The sequence below is a fragment of the Anomalospiza imberbis genome, chromosome 8 (assembly GCF_031753505.1).
Source record: "Anomalospiza imberbis isolate Cuckoo-Finch-1a 21T00152 chromosome 8, ASM3175350v1, whole genome shotgun sequence".
In the NCBI taxonomy this organism is placed as follows: domain Eukaryota; kingdom Metazoa; phylum Chordata; class Aves; order Passeriformes; family Viduidae; genus Anomalospiza; species Anomalospiza imberbis.
This window is the reverse complement of record NC_089688.1, coordinates 30,032,025-30,049,881: the sequence shown is the minus strand read 5'-3', so window position 1 is coordinate 30,049,881 and position 17,857 is coordinate 30,032,025. Positions and strand designations below refer to the sequence as shown.

The 17,857-nt window shown below is 43.7% G+C and overlaps 1 protein-coding gene across 1 annotated transcript in view; it reads right to left on the bottom strand.

The window, feature by feature from the left end:
- Positions 1-17,857, bottom strand: part of GRK5 (G protein-coupled receptor kinase 5) — a 148,735-nt gene that overhangs the window by 115,896 nt on the left and 14,982 nt on the right. The gene's annotated exons all lie outside the window — the stretch shown is intronic.

Sequence of the window (17,857 nt, the reverse complement as noted above, 5' to 3'; positions counted from 1 at the left end):
TACAGCCCAAACCTTCATTTAAAAGGTGATGTCACATGATTAATTATTCTGTTATCTTGTTTTATCAGTAAAGAGGAAGCACACCATATATATATATATATACATGTATGTGTATATATTCATATGTATACAAAAGACCAAGTATTTATTGCTAGAATAACTGAGGTCTTAAGACCCTAATCAGTATTAGTCAAGATTTATTTTTTCATATTTTTTTTTAATTACAGAAAAAAAATTAGCTTAGTGAGAACTGATATACACACAGACTTAGTTTCTACCCTGTTTCCTGGTGCTATCCTCTCCCTTTCCCTGTCTCTCTGGGTTCCAAGGCCACAGGTTTCATTCTGGCATTTGGGGATGTTTCAGTGAACCCTCATCACCCACATCCCTCTCCCAGCAGGAATATACTGCTCTTGTTGATGTTTTTTTCTTCCTCACACTCGGATCCCCTTGGGGTCATTTTTATATGTTTGCTGACATGCTTTTACACCTTTGCTCTTTCTTCACTAGCCTGCAGCTCCATCTGCATTTGCTATATATTATGACTTTTATGTGTGCTAGATACCATTTCATGGTTTCCCATAAAACAGTTCTGAATGTCCCTAGCTCTGCCTTTCTTTAACTTCCCACAGGGGACTTGTTTTCATGGGGTTAGGCTGCCGTGGACTTGAGCTACATAGGAAAGGATCCCAGGTAAATCATCCTGAATTTTGCAAGCCTGTGTCTTCCTTAGGTGTGTTTCTATAGGCAACTATTGTGCATATCAAAAACTTCAAACGTGTTTGTTCAAGCTGCTGTTTTACAGCTTGACCACAGCCTCACTGTTTACAAGAGGAAGTGAAGCTTTAGGAAGAGGCAATTAGCTCTGCAGCCCCCAGACACACGTGGGTTTGTTAATTCTGTGGGAGCAATCCAGGATCTGGAAGTGCCTGTAGCCTGAACTGAGGGAATGCAATTCAATCTCCTTTTTTAGGGGGTAGGGAGTAAGAAACTGGTCTAAAACAAGACTGATAAGGATTGCTTTGGGATTTGAAGAGAGAGCAGCGTCACACCTTGCTCCGCCATGGTTTCAATCCATTGGATGATGAGAACATGAAAAAAAAAATCAAAAAGCTGTATTTCCAATGCCTCTGTACAAACAAAGCATGTACATATGCACATAAAGCATACACATATGGATGCTTGAGCAGATCATATCCCCCTCCTTTACCTGTTATTTTTTTTTTATTGTCTCAGACTTCAAACTATTTGGTCATAAACAGTTTATTCCTGTGATACCACAACAGCAGGATGGCAAGGCTCCAGTTTTGTTTAAGTCTTGGAGAGACAGCTATGATGAACAAAGCACACAAAAAAAACCCAAACCAAAACAAAAACCTCCATAATTTACTACCACAGCACTTATGTAAACATACACAAGAGATCTGGAGGAGACTCGGGCAGAGCCTGTGATGCTCCTGTCACTGGAAACCAGGAATACCCTGCTTATGGGCTGTTCCTCCAGAAAAGAATGTGTGTGACTGTCATGCTGCCCTGGAGAGTTGTTTGTTCCTTTTCTATCTCTGCAGTAGGATGTGCATTTCCCACCTCACAGAGATGGAAAAAAAGCTCAGTGACTTGCTTTTCCTGCTCTGACTGCCAGGCGACTGTCAAATCAAGGGATTGAGACACGTTTTCCTCAAAATCCAACCAATCTCATCTGGCTTTGCAGACAGTTATTTGTAATTACTTTTCTTTTCCCTTAAAGCCAATATAATTGTCCTGTGGACTTAAGAGCCAGTTGTGCTTTTTAATGTAGAAAGTAAATGCTTTTTAACATACAGTTCATTCTGCTCTTAAAAGTAATTAATTTTTAGCACTGAAGAGAGAAGATTACTTCATATCAGAGCAATATCATAAAAAAAGGACTACATGAGGAAAAGATCCTGAGCAACAAATAAAACAGGAGTGGTTTTTTTTCATTCAATTTTAATATTTAGCATCTTGAGGCAGCACTTGGAGTACACATTTTAAGAGCTGTGTTAAACTGAACGGGACTTAAATATCTGGCTGTAAGTGACACTGGCATGAAGCAGAATATCCTGAGCCCTCCCAGGGAAATCACTTTTTAGCCATCTTTCCCGTAAAGCCATCCCAGCCTGGCCCACACGTGACTTTCTATCAGTGCAGTGAGTATGTGACAGCTGAAATGCAGAGATATTGATGGGTAATTTCACGAGTGCTTCTGCCAACAGATGTCTCTGTGATGTACTTGAGGGAGTGCTGAGCAATGCTGACCGTCTGTGACACCCCCTCCATTTACTGGGATGAAAAAGCACTCAGGATCTCTCAGGACATCTGCTCACTGACAAAGAGTGAAATGTCCTTTTCAGTGTGCTGGGAAGAAGAATAATAAAAGGCCAAAGCCACACCTGAAACAGGCTGCGGTTCAGAGAAGGCTGTAAGACTGTGCAGTTTAAAGTCACCATTAGCAGACAAGTCCTTGGCATCCACAAGCTCTGACTCCCTCTGATTGGAGACACTGTTGTCACTTACTTGTGACTCATTTCCTAATAGGGAAAAATAAATAACATCGGAATCCCCAAACACCTATTTTCAGCCCTCTGATTAAACTGAGCATGTGGAAGAAGAAATATCTCCTCTCTTGAAATAAAGCAACAAAGAAATGAAATGCTCAAATATCTAATAAAGATAAGTCCTTTAAAAAAAAAAAAAGTGGGAAAGCTGAACATTAAAGAGGTCCAGTTGGCCCTGTCCCAAGCATGGGGAATACATCCAGACTAGCATGAAGATCTATATCTGCAAGCAGAGGATTATTCTTTTTACAGCTTTCCCATAAAATACAAAACCACTCCTGGATGGAGAGTGTAAGTGCTACTAATGTTACTGTGCTTGTGGGGATGGAGGGAGAAATATCAAAATATCAACAGAGAGCATTGGGGGAGCTGGTGGTCTGAACACACCAGTTTGTAGAAGAGGCGTCTGCCCCAGTGACTGCACAAAGGAACAGAGAACACCTCACGAGCCAGCTGATGCTGATGTGATAAATGGCAGATCTCTCCTTATACAAACACCCCAGTTTTGGAGGAGAGATGTTGGGAAGAGGTAGGGTAAGTTTCTTTATAGACTTGGCAAGCTGATTATCCAAGCACCATTTGGATTCTGATTCTGAGCACAGCATTTCAGCACTAACCTCAATGAAAGTCAGCCAAGCCCTTAAATTCACTTATTGCTGGATACAACATTGCCTCCAGGTCTTTTAAGAAAGGTACTACCACAAAGCAGGGAAATGGAAAACAGTAAAAAAAAAAAATAGTAATAATAAAAAGTCTGCAGATGTTCTAAATTACCAACTACCAACACCCACAACCCTCCCCACTCAATCTGTGGGCAACACAATTTTCATCCTACTTCTCCCCTCGGGTTATGCAACGTTTTGCGCATTTACTTTCGCCGAAGTCTGGTGGCAATAGAATTAACCCTGGCCCAGATGTCCTTTACGTAACGTGGGGCTGGTGGTGGCCAAGCCGCTCACACCCAGCAGCTAAACCACAGCAGAGCCACCACAGCAGAGCCACCACAGCAGAGCCACGCCGTGCCCGTCCCTCGAGCCGCCGCTGCACAGAGGCGGTGCCGCTAAACAACGCTGCACTCTCCTCCACCCTCACATTCTCAATTTCCAGTGCTAACGCACAAGAAAGCACAAATAAGCATTTAAAACTGTCAGTGCGGCCTTGCTGCAGAACTTGAGTGTTTTACGCCCACTCTTTTTTTTTCTTTTTTTTTTCCCCAAGTAATACTGAAATGTCCCTACCAGCCACAGCGGGAAGGGCGAGTCCATGAAGCGCTACCAAACCCAGTGTAGCAAGAGAAACCAGGCAAGTGGCTCAAAAAACAGGAGTTGGGAATTTTGCTTCCAGTCCAGAAAAAGAATATGAGCCTGGATTTCCAGGCAGTTTTGCATAAGGGAACACTGGCTGCTGAGACCTGGGCACAGACATAGGGACATGGGAAAACAGCGATGAACCTCGGTTCTTAAAATGTACAAATGCATAAAGCACTTCTTTCTGTAGGCACAGCCTGGATCCCACTGGCAATGCTGGCCACAGAATAAACATGACAACTAGGACGTGACATTGCACACAAGCAGACATTTCTACTGTCATAAAGCAGTATCAGAGAGCAGTGTGCCAGGCTCAACCAGCACATACCACAAAGTACACACACACCCCATGCACTCACTGGGTACAGCACAGCCTGCACCTCTAACAGGCACCATTCAGCTGAGAGGAGGGTTTCGAGGGGCTGCAGGCAAGAAGAGAGGAGTTTAAGGGGACAGATGCTAATTTGGGCCCCTGAATAGCTGTAAGTGCCAAGATTGGATGTTAGTGGGGATCAGCTGGAGAACACAGGGATGGGAACACAGCCTCGTGTGAAGGATTAGGCAGGGTATGTGGAAAAGCAACTCAGGACCACCAGTGGAGAGAGTGGAGCAGCAGAGGAGCTGGTGGCTGTGAAGGTGAGCTGGCTGGGACTCCTGCAAGCAAGGTGAATCAACAGCTTTAAAATGCCAAGCTCTCCATTACAGGAGTGGTGAGGGGGGAGGATTTATTGCAGCTGGCATTTTCTAGAGGAAAATAATTTACCTTAGCCTTTAAATGTATGATAAATGCATACAGATCTTGCTAGAAAAAAAAAAAAAAAAAAAAACAAAAAAAAACAAAAAAAAACCCAAAAACAAACCCAAAATGGCGTGAAATATCATGGTATTATCTTTAGGAGAAGATTAGTTGAGTAAGCCTTTGCTGTTTTGCTCAGGCTGCAAGGTCTGGATGATGCATTAGGAAGCACACTTTTACAATAATTTTCTCCTCAGGCATGACATATAAATGTATGTCTAGAATGTATGCCTATGGATGTCTACCACGCTCACATTATCAACACAATGCACCAAACTCCGGGTTCAGCTTATTTTTCCTTTTTTTTCCTTTTTTATTTCAGTGCTGATAATGTCAAGAAGTTGGAGCACCTGGATTCAGCATCACAAGAAGCACCAACCACACTCTTTTTGAGCTGATCCGCCTTCCTCCTGACAGCCCTCTGGAGTTAATACAAATACAAACCTCACAAACACTGGAATAAAGAATATGGAGAGGCTGCTAAGCCCCAGACTGAGCTGTGAAACCCCTCCAGGCTCAGGAATGTTTTGTGTTCCTTCCAGTTACCCAGGCCAGGTCGTCAGCTGCTGCAGATGAGCAGCAGTGGGGCTGCTGTGCCCGTTCCCCATGCTCTCCAAAGAACGGGCTCAGAGCCAGGCCATGCTGCGGGTCAGCTCCAACCCACAGGCCACCAGCTGCAGCCCCACGGTCTCTGCCAGCCACAGAGCACCCACAAGACTCTGCTCAGCAGAAGGGGAGGGGAACCACGAGCAGACCCAGCAGGAGAAAGGACAACCAACTCCCCATTCATTTCTTTGTTGTGCCAGCCTCGCATGTCCCTGAGGTGTGTGAGCACACATCACCTCCCCATCGGGCAGATCCAGTCTCTGAACTCCTTAAAGGATTTAAACATCAACTTCCCAGGGAGGTCTCCTCAATCTTTGTTTATAAAGGGAGTAAACAGAAAGGTTAAGAGAAATGTTTGCCATCTGACTTTTCAGGAAGGCAGAAGTGAGTCGCTGAAAGGAGCACTGAAGATGCTCATGTTCTTCCCGAAAATAAACAGTCAGGAAAATCAGGCTGTCATCTGTCAAGTAAGAAACCAGTGTCAAAACAAAAAAGTTCAGCCCAGGGTCCTCGAGTCCTTCTCTAGAGATCTGGTAGCATTCAAATCTTTCCCTGAGCATTATATGTAATCCAAGGATTTCTCTGTAACGTTCAGAGTTTGGCACTCAGTGGACTTTGTGTATCAAAGATTCAGTAGCACACAAGTCTCCAAAGGGAAAGCATTAGATGGACAATTAAGATGTTTGGCTTCAGATGTCAGACCAATTTCAAATTAAAACCATATCACCAGTACATTTTCCAAGTATGGCATATAAAAGTGCACATTTATCTAGACAGCATCAAAAAAAAAGCTTGAAGCCTAAAAACATCAAGGCTACAACCGTTAATTCTTCCTTGCTCGAAAGAGATAAAAACATAGACAAAAATCAAGGGGAAAATAATATTAGAAGTCTATGAAAATAATCCACAAATATGAAAGGATTTGGGGGTGAAAAAAAAAACTATAGAGCAACCTGACTTGCCTTTGCAAAGTCTTAAAAAACACTTCAAACAACAGAGATCAAACTCTTTCAAAATAAAGTAAGGCTTCTGACTCTAAAGGAGTTTTAATCCTAGGGATGCTTGGTTTCATTTCATTCAGAGTTTGTGCCAAGCCACAAAATTTGGGTCTGACCATTTCCCGAAGTTTAGAGCATGAAAATCCAGATTTTGGTTTGGACCCACCACTAATGCCGTTATTGTATGGGTCAAATATCTTATTATAATGATAGTAAACAGCAAGGGAAAGCTGTGAGGCCAGCCAGGGCTCCCTCTGCCAGTTAATCACCAAAAATGTTCACACACTGGAATGAGGGATGATGCTGTGGATACCAGAGCTGGCCACAAACACTGCAGCACTTACACAGCAGATCAGGCAAGTAGTCTCTGCACCCTAGGTTATGCAAATTCAAAGGCTGGAGCAAAAATGCCTATTATCTACTGTTACTGAGGTGTCACAAAGAACCTTCAAGCTATGGCTGTATTCAAACCTGCTCCTGACCCTGTCACTTTTGGCCACCTGCTTTCAGAAGTTTCCATTCATAATCTATGCAGATGAAAACATCTCCCATTCATCTTCCACTGCCTTGCCAATACGGAGTGGAAGGGAGCAAAGATCATGCACAATTGAACTGAATTTGAATTAAACTGCATATAAAGGTGAAGGGAATGACTGTCAAATGTGGAATGACCCTGTTTCCTTCAAGGACATAAAGAGGAGAAACAGCTACAAGCAGGGATTGCTCGAAAAAGCACAAGAGAGACAAAACTGCAGAATGTCTCACAGCAACAACCACATGCAGAAATAAATACAATTTATTCCTCTCTAGAAAAAAGCTTGTCTATGAAGATCTTAAAGCACTTCTTAAATGCCTGATGATGCATTCATCCTGGTGAGAAACTGGGTTCATTGTCATTTATCAACAGAAACAGAGGCCCAGGTGACAAGAGGCTTTGCTACAGGCTCAGCAGGAAACTGATGGAGTTTGGGAATGAAACAGAACCATGTCTCTCCCCAGCCCTTTCCCTACACACCAGTATTACTGCCCTAGATGAGACCTCACCACAACAAAAGTCAACCACAAAACTGCCACTTGCCTGAAAACTTCTCATCAATAAGCACAAACTGTGACTTGTGCAGCCTAATCACTCGGCGTTACATTCCATTTGGTGCATTAGCAGGAGTGCAGTTTTAAACCTTGCTTTAACTTGGGAAGCTCTCCCTGCAATAAGCTGATTCAGTGGAGGGTCTCTGCCCTCGTGCAAGCAAAGAGCTTGACCTGGCAAATACAAATGAGTACCAGGCTTTGTGTGCAGGAACAAGTTGTTATGGCTCATTTTAAAACCCTGAAGGAGGCACAGGATGTCTAAGGAAAACATACTGTAGGACTGAATGAATGGGACATCAATTTCCTTGACAGAGATGTCCTGCCTGGCTGCTTTGCTCTTCTTGTATTTTTGATACACAGTTTAGTGCCTTCATTCTGTAATAGTGGGACCTCTGCCAGGTGTTGCTAGAGGCATTCATAGTGAATGGCTTCAACTGTGAAATCAACCCAGTTTTCTCTCTTTACAGAGTAGGGAACTCTCTTTGTGATCCAAATAAACCTTGAAGAAGGCTTTAAGCCAACTTCGTCACTCTTTGCTCTTACGTAACTGGACTAGGAACATTCAGTACCCAGAGGTAACAATAATTCTCCTATATACCTAAAAACTACATTTACTTTGAACTTATCAGCAGCAAAAGCCTGTCATCTTTGGACATCATCCACTAGAACTGCCCAAGACAACTTATCTGTTATTTTTGGGTGCCAACAACAATGGACTTGATATTGTCTGCATTTATCAGAACGGATTTGTTACCCAAGATGCAGATAATAAAAAAACAATTCCTTGCCTCATGGGCAATATTTTTTCTGCTGAACTGAAGTGACTTTTTATATTATATTCACACATGAAATTCATGGCTTTAGGAATTCAAGGCAATGTATTCTTCAGGGCACAGATGAGCACAGCTGAAACCTGTCCACAGGGATCAGCTTCCACCTCTGCTTGTGATTAGAGCAAACAATGCAGAAGCCACAGTCCCTCTTGTCTCCACACTGATGTTCTCTCAGAGGGCACCACAACCTCCCTCTTGTCTCCACACTGATGTTCTCTCAGAGGGCACCACAACCTAAATAGCTGTGTCACCCTTGGAATCCCAAGCAGTTTGCAGCAGGAGCACCTGAAGATATCCAGCTCGAGCACTGAGGGACTGCAGGAGAAGATCCTGCCAGGGTTAGTCCCAGCCCAGACAGTGCTGAGGGACTCCCCAGAGCCAAATCCTCTCCAGTGCTCACCCAAGTCATCCTGACCACTACAGCCTTAGCCTAAACTCTGCCTGGCCTTCACTGCTAAAAGATATAGGAGAAAAAGTATTTCCAGCCATGTTGTGGGGCTATCACTGGAGAGCTCTCACCCCAGAGAAGCAGAGGAGGCTCTGGCACCCAGACAAAGGGAGGTGGGCAGAAATGGGCTCAGGCACCTCAGGGGAGGCTTCCTGATTTGGGCACCTGACTTTGGGGCGGTTGGAAGCACACAAAGCAAACAAAATTTCCCAAGATCAGGGAGTGCTGGTGCAGGACCCAGCAGTGTGGGGTGTGCTGGTGCCTGCACATGGTGCTCCAAAGCACTCCCAGGATGCCTGGCAGAGCCTGTGGCAGACTGAATGCCCTCATTTCACACAACAGAGAGCAGTTGTTTGCCAGCTACTGCGATTGCTCTCGAACTGCTGGTTTGTTTTTGATCCTTTGGTGGCTTCCAACGATCTGATGGGCATCTGTAAGCATCTGCCACTCTGAGCCAGCACAGGCACTGCAGGGAGACCCCCAAGCCCAGGCTGCTTCTGTGCAGGCAGGCTGTGCTGCTGGAGCTGTGAACAAATTTATAACTGCTGCAGAGAGGCACAGAGGGAGGACTGTAACACGTACTCACCGCCGGGTTACGCACACACAGCCCAAACTGCTGGGTGACACTCAAGCACAAGTCCCAGAATGTTTAACCTGCATAAAGGGCTTTAAGTTTAAAATGAAATGAAATAAAAACAGCATTTAACTGTGCATGCAGCTTGCTGCCACCTCTGGTGGCCAAGCCAAAAGTATTAGGTAGAGTTAACTTTGGCTGACATCGCAGCATTTACTGTTTAATTTCCTGATACTTAAAAAATAATTTTTTAAAAATATCTGTATCTTGAATATATCTGTGTTGGTGGGAACAGCTTCTCATTTTCTTTAACAACAGCTGTGTTTTTGAGTTCACATTTCACAGATTTTTCTCCTCCTAAACTCAACTCCATTCAGCAGCACCCACAGCATCTTGGCACAGGCCTCCCTCCCTTGGACAAATATGTCACCAGACATTTCTGGCAGGCTGTCCTCTTACAGATAACCAGCATACCAAGCTAAGAATAGGATTAGCTGCTTCTCTAGCTACTTTGTCCAGGTGCCTGCAGAAGATCACTTGGTGTGGTTGTTCAGCTTCTCAGAGGGGTAATGCAGGACTGGGCTGTGACTCCAGCAAGTTATTAGAAAGCTTGTGGAATCATGCATAGGTGCTTGGATCAAAAAACATCAAAAATCAGTGCTAAGCATCAGATTTCAGCCGTCCGGTGATCCCTGGCCAGCAAAAAAAAAAGCCTTTCCCAAATAATTTATTATGGGACAGTCAAAGCATTACGCCTTCCTCGGTCATCTGGCTCTAGTTACTGTCACAGAAAAAAATCCAGATTACAGAGGCCAGTAGTACAGCCCAAGATGTGACTGTGGTTTAGGCAGAATTGCCTACAATTCTTAAGTGCCTAATATAATATATAAACAGTCCAAATTATGTATGTAATTAAAAAGTAAAAAAACTCAGAAAAAAAAAAAGTTTAGCCTTCACTGGAGATCCAGATGTAGTGCAGGTGTGCTCAAAGGATTGCTGAGCAGTATTTATCATAAAACATCTTCAAGAGGTCCTAAAGCTTTCCAGCCCTTTGTAGCTGTAGCATTCTGCAAGAAAACCCTTTTTTTTTTTTATTGTGAATGTATTAAGTGGCAGAAGATTAAAAAATACACCATGAAGAGACTCCTGTGGGGAAATAAGGAAAGAGGGGTTTTGTACAGGAAGTGAGTGCTACAAATGGCATAAAACAAGGATGATGGCCATGCACATGTCAGACTCTACCATGAGACAAATGTGGGGTGATGGCACTGGCAGGAGAGCTTGAGATAAAAATGCAAGAATCAGAGTTTATCACAGCAAAACCAACTGAGAGCCCCAAGAAAGGCTGTGGCAAAAGGAGAGGAATCACAGCCAGGAAGAAAGCGTTAGCATCTCCTGCACAAATTCTGAGTGGTTTCAGCCATTAGTGCAAAAGGACTAATTCTCTGGAACTGTCACTCAGCTGACTGCATACTCCTGTGTCGGTATGTAAGAGGAACATGTGTCATACAAAGACAGGATGCAGCTATTCAGTGATTACCCATTTTGATCCTTTTCTATAACTTCACTTCCTCTGGCTGCTTTGAGAGAGAGATCTGCAGCCTCTTTGCCAATGCGCAGCACCGAAACTGGGGAAAGTAACTCCAGTTAAAATATCCACTTTGTCAAGTGGAGGCTTCCTCCCTCTGTGTGCGTGCGAGGACGTAGTTCCCCTCCCATTGTGTTCCTGGGGACACCGATTGTCCCCCTGAACAGTGCCTGGCCAGTCTCTGATTAGGCTCAGCCGCCTTATCAGCTCGCCAAGCACGCACAATTCAGATCTCATCACCAGCCTACGTCCTCTTCTTATCCCCACTCCGGCATTTCCCTGATGTTTTTTCTTACGTGACTGCCCGCTGCACTTGAGGGCCACAGCTTTGGTGGGGACAGGAGCCCTGTGAGGAGAGAAAACAAAACCAGAGCTCGGTGCAGTCTGGCCCAGGTCCTGGCCAGATAAGGCTCCGTGAGCCGTGCAGGGACCGACTCACCCACGATCTGCCCCAATCTGCTGCGGCCAGCGAGGCTCCCCTGGCTGCTGCTCACCGGGGCTGCTCATGGCCCCACGATAAAGATGTGGCAACAGCTGTTTCCACACACACACAGGAGCCAAGGGCCGTGATAAGAGACTGAAACTCTCTGCACCAAAAGGGAGACGCAGACAGAAAAGCTTGAGGGGGCACCACTTCACATGGCCAAACACACACAGTTAAACAACTCTTTTCAGCAGGTAGGAGGAAGGGATAGAAAAGTGACCTTTCCCATTAAGAATTACATATTTGTTTTGTTTCCCTACAAGCAGATTTTTCTGGCATTGTGACATGTAAAACATTTTGAACTTTCTAAGGAAACTGTTATTAAAGCACTGAACGTTACTGCGAGGGTGCGTTTGAAAAACAGAACAATTAGGCATTTCAAAGTTTATCTAACTTAGTCACTGGTACCTTTCAAAATTGTCACCACGAAACACAAACAGTTGTGGGGGGGGAACTGAATTATTCCCATGTACAATACCTCTGCCTATAGAAAGAACAAACCCCTTGAAAATTTATCTTTGTCTAGAAACCACCCTCCACCTTCCTGCTGCAGTCTACTAGTGCACATACTGGAAAAGGAAGGTTTTCTGAGACAAAGGTCGGGGAGGGTTTTAAGACTCAAGAGCCCTTAGGGAAACACTGAGAGCAGCTCTGTGGAGCTGAGGCTCCAGCAGCCCCAGGTTTGCATGCAGAGCCACACGGCTGGCAAAGTGAGAGCAGAAACTGAGTCTCCTGGGAAGTTATGTGATGTTATCTTCCTTACTCTCCTTATAATTCACCATTCCAGCTCAGCTTCTACCAAGCTCCCCAGAAACATTTTGCAGAGCCACTGCCAGTGTTTAAGGCTCTCCAAAAATTCAAGCAGACAGAAGAGGAAATTCCACACAACGTGCAGAAAGTCTGAATGAGGGAATTCTGCTAGATAACAGGAAAGGTGGGGCTGAGCTTGGGCTAGCACTTCCTTAACCAACTGCATTAACTTCTCAAAGAGGAGGTTTAAGGTGTTCAGAGGAGGTTTGATTGTGATGTCAAGGGACTGCCTGAAAGAAAAGTAATTGATGAAAAAGCACAGAATTTGAAAGGAAATGTAATTCACTAAAGGAGAAAACTATCTACTTCTGAGCTGCTCTATGAGAACAGTAATGGGGAATTCATTAGCTTGATCCTGCTGGGAGGGTTTTGAAGGGTAGGATCCTGCCACGTTGCATGAAGTCTATGTAAGTGAATCCAACCTGTCTTATTTGAAGCCAGATCACCTTTCCCCCTTTTAAAATAAAACACAGAAGGTCTCTTTGCATTTTATTCAAAGTGCTGAAGAGCACAGACTACCATGGTGCAGACCCTGATATTCCTGGAACGTGAAGCATCTCTGACCAGAAACATTAGGGAGGCCTAGAAATAAATGCCATGACTTCATTACATTGCTGCTGAGCTTCTCAAAACAATAATCTTGAGAGGAACTGGAGGTGAAGAAAGGACAGAGGACGTGATGGCATCTTGCTCAGAGAAGCAGGAGAGGACAGAACAGACGAGACAGCCAGCGGGTGAGGCCTGGTGTTCAGCCAGGTCTACAAGTGGGGCTATTTTAGCTTGGGAAAGAGAGAGGTGCAGGAGCAACAGCTTGGTGTGAGCAGCACTGCTCAGAGCTGCCAAGCCTCTTGCACAGCACTGCTTCTAGGAACTGAGGCAAGAAGTTAAAATGGGGGAAGGTAACAGTAAAAGAAGCTGGGACCTGGCTGCTGTTTTAGGGGTGAATGTCAATGAACACAGATGGAGGCTCCATGGCTCCTGCAAAGAAGAGGAGCTTTGATTCTGGAAGAGGGGGTCCTTGCTGGAAGCAGCAAATAAAGTGGTTACAGAAATCCAGAAAAAGGATCCCATCTCCCAAGAGGTTTAAACAAACACATAAAGCAAAAAAAAAAAAAGAAACCCCAGGAAACCCAGTAAGACTTCATACCATGTATGGAACCACAGAGGGCTTTAGAGCCTAACACCCAAACTGGGCACCCAAATAAATGGGATTTCCAAAGAATCCCATTGCTTTCATTCCCTTTCAATGCTAAAAGTCTTTTCCATACAGGAAAAGGATCTATTTATGTTTCATTAGTGCCAGTTTTGTGTATACCAATAAACTGTGTGTATATAGGAGAGAGGGGAGTGTGCTATGCAGCTGTGAGCTTTCTTGGCTAATTACTTGTTTTCTCTTTCCGAGCAAAATAAATACAACGACAAAATTCAACAGGGCATACCAGCACATCTATTAAGGCTGTGCATTTTCCATCATGGTATTTGTCTTAGGCTGAGGAGCCCAGTCTATGGTATCCTTCATAAACAGGAGCTGCACAAACACATTTCCTAAACCAAATAAAATAATACCTTGACTTGACACAGAGCAATGTAAGGCAGTGATGCCAAAATGCCAGTTACACTGATGTTAAAGTATTTAAGAAAGAATTCCCTCTGCAGCATCAGCAGCATCAAAACATTTTGTCCTAAGCCTGGGAGCCTGTTCCTTACATATACACTCCATCCCCCAAGTGGAAAGGTTTTATAGGACACCACAGACTGAGCTGGGTTACTCACTTTTCTTAAAAAAAAATAAAAATGTTTATTTCAGCATCAGTTTCGGTAATGAGAAATGTTCCATGTTCTGAGAATGCTTTTGGAGTTTGAAACTCCTAAAATGCATTAAAACTGTGATTTTAAAACAGAAACATTGCAACACTTAATACCCTCAAGCTTAACAACACCCTGGGCAGCAGCTGAATTATAAAGTTTTACAAGACGAAACAAAAGAAAGTTTTCATAAATGATTTGCAAACACCAGCCTTCTAAATCACAGTCTGTAGCATGGTGTACTTCCACTAAGTAATAACAGATATTTCAGGTCCCAGGCTGCCAACTGGCAAAACCTACTGGTGTTCATATACTTTGGAAACAGGTCCCAGACTAGACCTTAAAACAGACTGACTGGGGGTGACTGCCCAATGATACAAAGATTTAAGAAAAATTTTTGAAATTCTTACAGGTTTTGCTCCTAAGTCACCTTCCAGAGGTGGACTCTGAAGCCAGATGTGTTCTACTTTGAAGCAAGATGAACTACTCACACACACACATTTCCCCACACATAAGGGTTTGGGGAATAAAGTCATATTCAAAGGTGAAAATCAAATATCTTTAATAACCTGTCCATACACCTGTCATTTTCCTTTGCAGGAAAGAACATTGTCCCAAAGTGTTTAAAGTAAGCTATAAATCAGAAAACACAAATGGAAATATTTTCCATATGCTTAATTTTACGCTGTAATTATTCATTAACAAAGTCTACAGCTACATGTTGTTACACTTATGCGAGTTCAAACACAATTCTTACTATTTTAAATATGTTATTCAGTTTGCTGCTAACTGCAGACATTTATTAGCTCCATATTTCACTGGCAGCAATTATTGCTGGGAGCTATTCCCTCACAACCTCTGCAGATCACAGGGAGGCACCTGCGTGGATGTAAAGCTTAGCCAAGCCCTAACTCTCCTAAACTGCCTGAAAACTTTCACTCCCTTTAAAAGAGCAGGTTGCAAATAAAACTTGCTATCACCACCATTTTTTTGATGCATGCTGGTATTTGACACAGCCTCAGGGAAGGCAGTGTGGCAGTGACACACAGGTGGCATCAAGCTGCAGCTGATTTAGCCAGAGGGAGCCCCACTCTCTGCTCTCAGCACTGGCACCATGCACCCGATACCCCTGAACCTCCCCGCAGGGAGCACGTGGAGTCTTGGCTTTTATCATCTGGGAGCAAAGGCCCCAGGATTTTCTCTTCCTTCTTTCAACTCCTTCCCCTGAGAAGCTGTGGGTTCCCACATAGCAGTCGTTTCTTCAATGCTTTCCAGAGCAGTTCTTTTGTTTTTATTGTAAATGAGTTTGTTGATGCAAACCAAGATTTGAATCCCACTGCTGTCAGATGGGGTGGGCAGCATGTTCTGCCTCAATCCCCTTGTGACTTCAGCAGGTAGCCACAGTATAGCAAGAGCTCCTGTTTTCCACTGTATTTTATTGCACTTGTACTTTGGAAAATCTCAGATCTTAATCTGCTTGGGTAAATTGTTTGGAGGAAACCAGCAGCCCTACAAAACAACCAACACACACTTTCCCCTCGTGGCAGCTATGGCAAAATGCTCTCCCAGCTGCAGACTTGTTTTCAGTTTCAAATTCTTAGTTGCAAGAATTTGAAGCTGCATGAGAGGACGACTTTCTCAACTGGTTATAACCAAGAGGTGAGGTGAAATAACATGAATTAACTTCATGGGCTGCAAATGGCTGCTGCAGTGGGGAGCTGAGATTTGTGAGCGCAGTGATCAAGAGTCTCCAGGGGCCTTCTGCTGCTTCTTGCTCAGAAGCTCTGTGGGACCACAGGCAAGGGGCTGCTCCTCACTCTGCACTCTTCCCACCTGGGCCCATGGATTAGCAAAGCTTTATGCTGCTCAGGGAAGAGGCTGTATCATCTTCCCTTGCCAGTAATGAGCAGCACTAAAGGATTCTGCATCTGGAGTGCAACTATAATCAGAGGTAAACACTAAATATTTTTAAAGTTCATAAGGAGGGCAGGAAACACTAATGGTCACTTCTGTAAAATTACTGAGCTGTCCACATAGCCTTTAGCAGCCAGCTTCGTGAGGAAAGGTTAAGTGCCTACATAAGGCTTTCCATACCTACATGCTTTTAACTGTTGCTGAATTCAATATATGTGAGCTTACTGTAAGCTTATAAACTTTGCAGGAGTAATGCTATCACCCTTAAGGTATGTGCATATTCCCTTTCACATGTCAGCACAGAGCTGCCCAAAACTGAGAAAGCAAATCAGGATTTTCAAAAGCTTTCAGAAAATTTCTTTAAGCCATTCCTATTAAAAAAAAAAAAAAAATTAAAAGTTTTGGTGGTCAAATACAGATACTTAAGAAAGTGTGAGGTATGCTTGGTTTCAGTGTCTCAGGAACATGATATGCAGTCATCTCAAAAAAAAAAAAAGTCATGAAGAAGCAGAAAGAATTCACCTGGTTTAACTTCAGAAGAAAGACCAACCTGGACACAGTCCTGAGGTTTTCAATCAGCCAAAGGGAAAGTTCCCAGGGTGTCAGGTACAGGAATGTTCCTTGAACTACTCAGACATCAGAGTGGCATTACTCATGACTCCTCTATAAGATAATTAATGACATGCATTTTTAAAAATTTCTTTACATGGCACAGCTAATGGAAGAACCAGGCTGAAAAATTAGTCCTAACAATTAAATAGGGGATCATCCCTGAACAATTAGTGTAAGTTCCTGTAGAATACACTGATCCATGTATTACAAATTACTACAAAACAAATAAAATATGCTGATTTATATGCAAAAAATAAAAACCACATGCTGCTCCACAGCAGAAGGGAACGTCATTGCATACTCTGTTTTCCATGTAACAGAGACACCTGCATTAATATTCCTTTATTAGATCCTTAAGTTCAGCTGCTTTACAGAACACAGGTTGGTTGCAGAAGAGATTTTGACCATGAAAGATTAAACAGTTCACTCAGATGCACCAAGTTAACTGGTGGCAGAGACCATTCTCCTGTTCTCCAGCCTCATCCATCACAACTTAAAAGGCAGGAAAAAAAATCTTCTATGCCACTGCTGGGATACACAACCGTGAATGGTGCTTGGTGGCCTGCTCTGCTCCAATTTCAGTCTCCTGAGTCCTTTCCCCTTTCCAGGTGCATGATTTACTCACAGTTAGAAAAATTGCTCACTTTCTAACTGATCCCAGACCCCTCTTAAACAGCTGTGAGTCCCTGATATGTCTCCTGGGTCTGGAAGTTTCTTGCTCCCAGGGGCTGGATGAAGGGGCCATACCCTGAGCCCTGTCCCCCTGCCCCTTCCCAGGCAGACAGGGAAGGGGGCTGAGCCCCATGGCACTGCACAGCTGGGATGCAGCAGAGGGAAAGTAATTCCCACCACTCAAAAGGCCAGCTACAGCATCCCTAAGGGATCTGTACTTTACCCAAAAAGTACTGTTATGTCTTCATGAACAGCGTGTACAGTGAGAGAACAGGCAGAGGCAGATCGCCACAGACAGGAACATTTACAAATGAGAGTATTCACCACCACAGGTCACATCCCATCACTTCTCACCACGTTGTAGTGGTTGGTATGTGGGTTACCCTGGCCAGAAAAGGAGCTGCTTGTCAAATAACACTCCTTCACTGCTAAAAACAAGGTGGAGTCAGAGCACAAATTACACTTAGGTCTGTGCCAGTTGTTACAGACTGACATGAAAGCCTAAGCACTTGATTATGTTTTAAATATCCAGATAGCAGTCTGGTCAACTGGACTGATTCTTCCTACAGGCAGGTTACTGTATGGAGATGAATTACTGGATTCTTACTTTTAGTCTAAAAATAGAGGTTCAGGACCCTGCAAGAATGGTAAAAACAGTAAATCACAAGGGTGAGGAGAAAATTTTAAAACCCTACAGAATTCACAGAGTTCAGTAAATTTTGTGATCTCTGTGCTTACCTCATT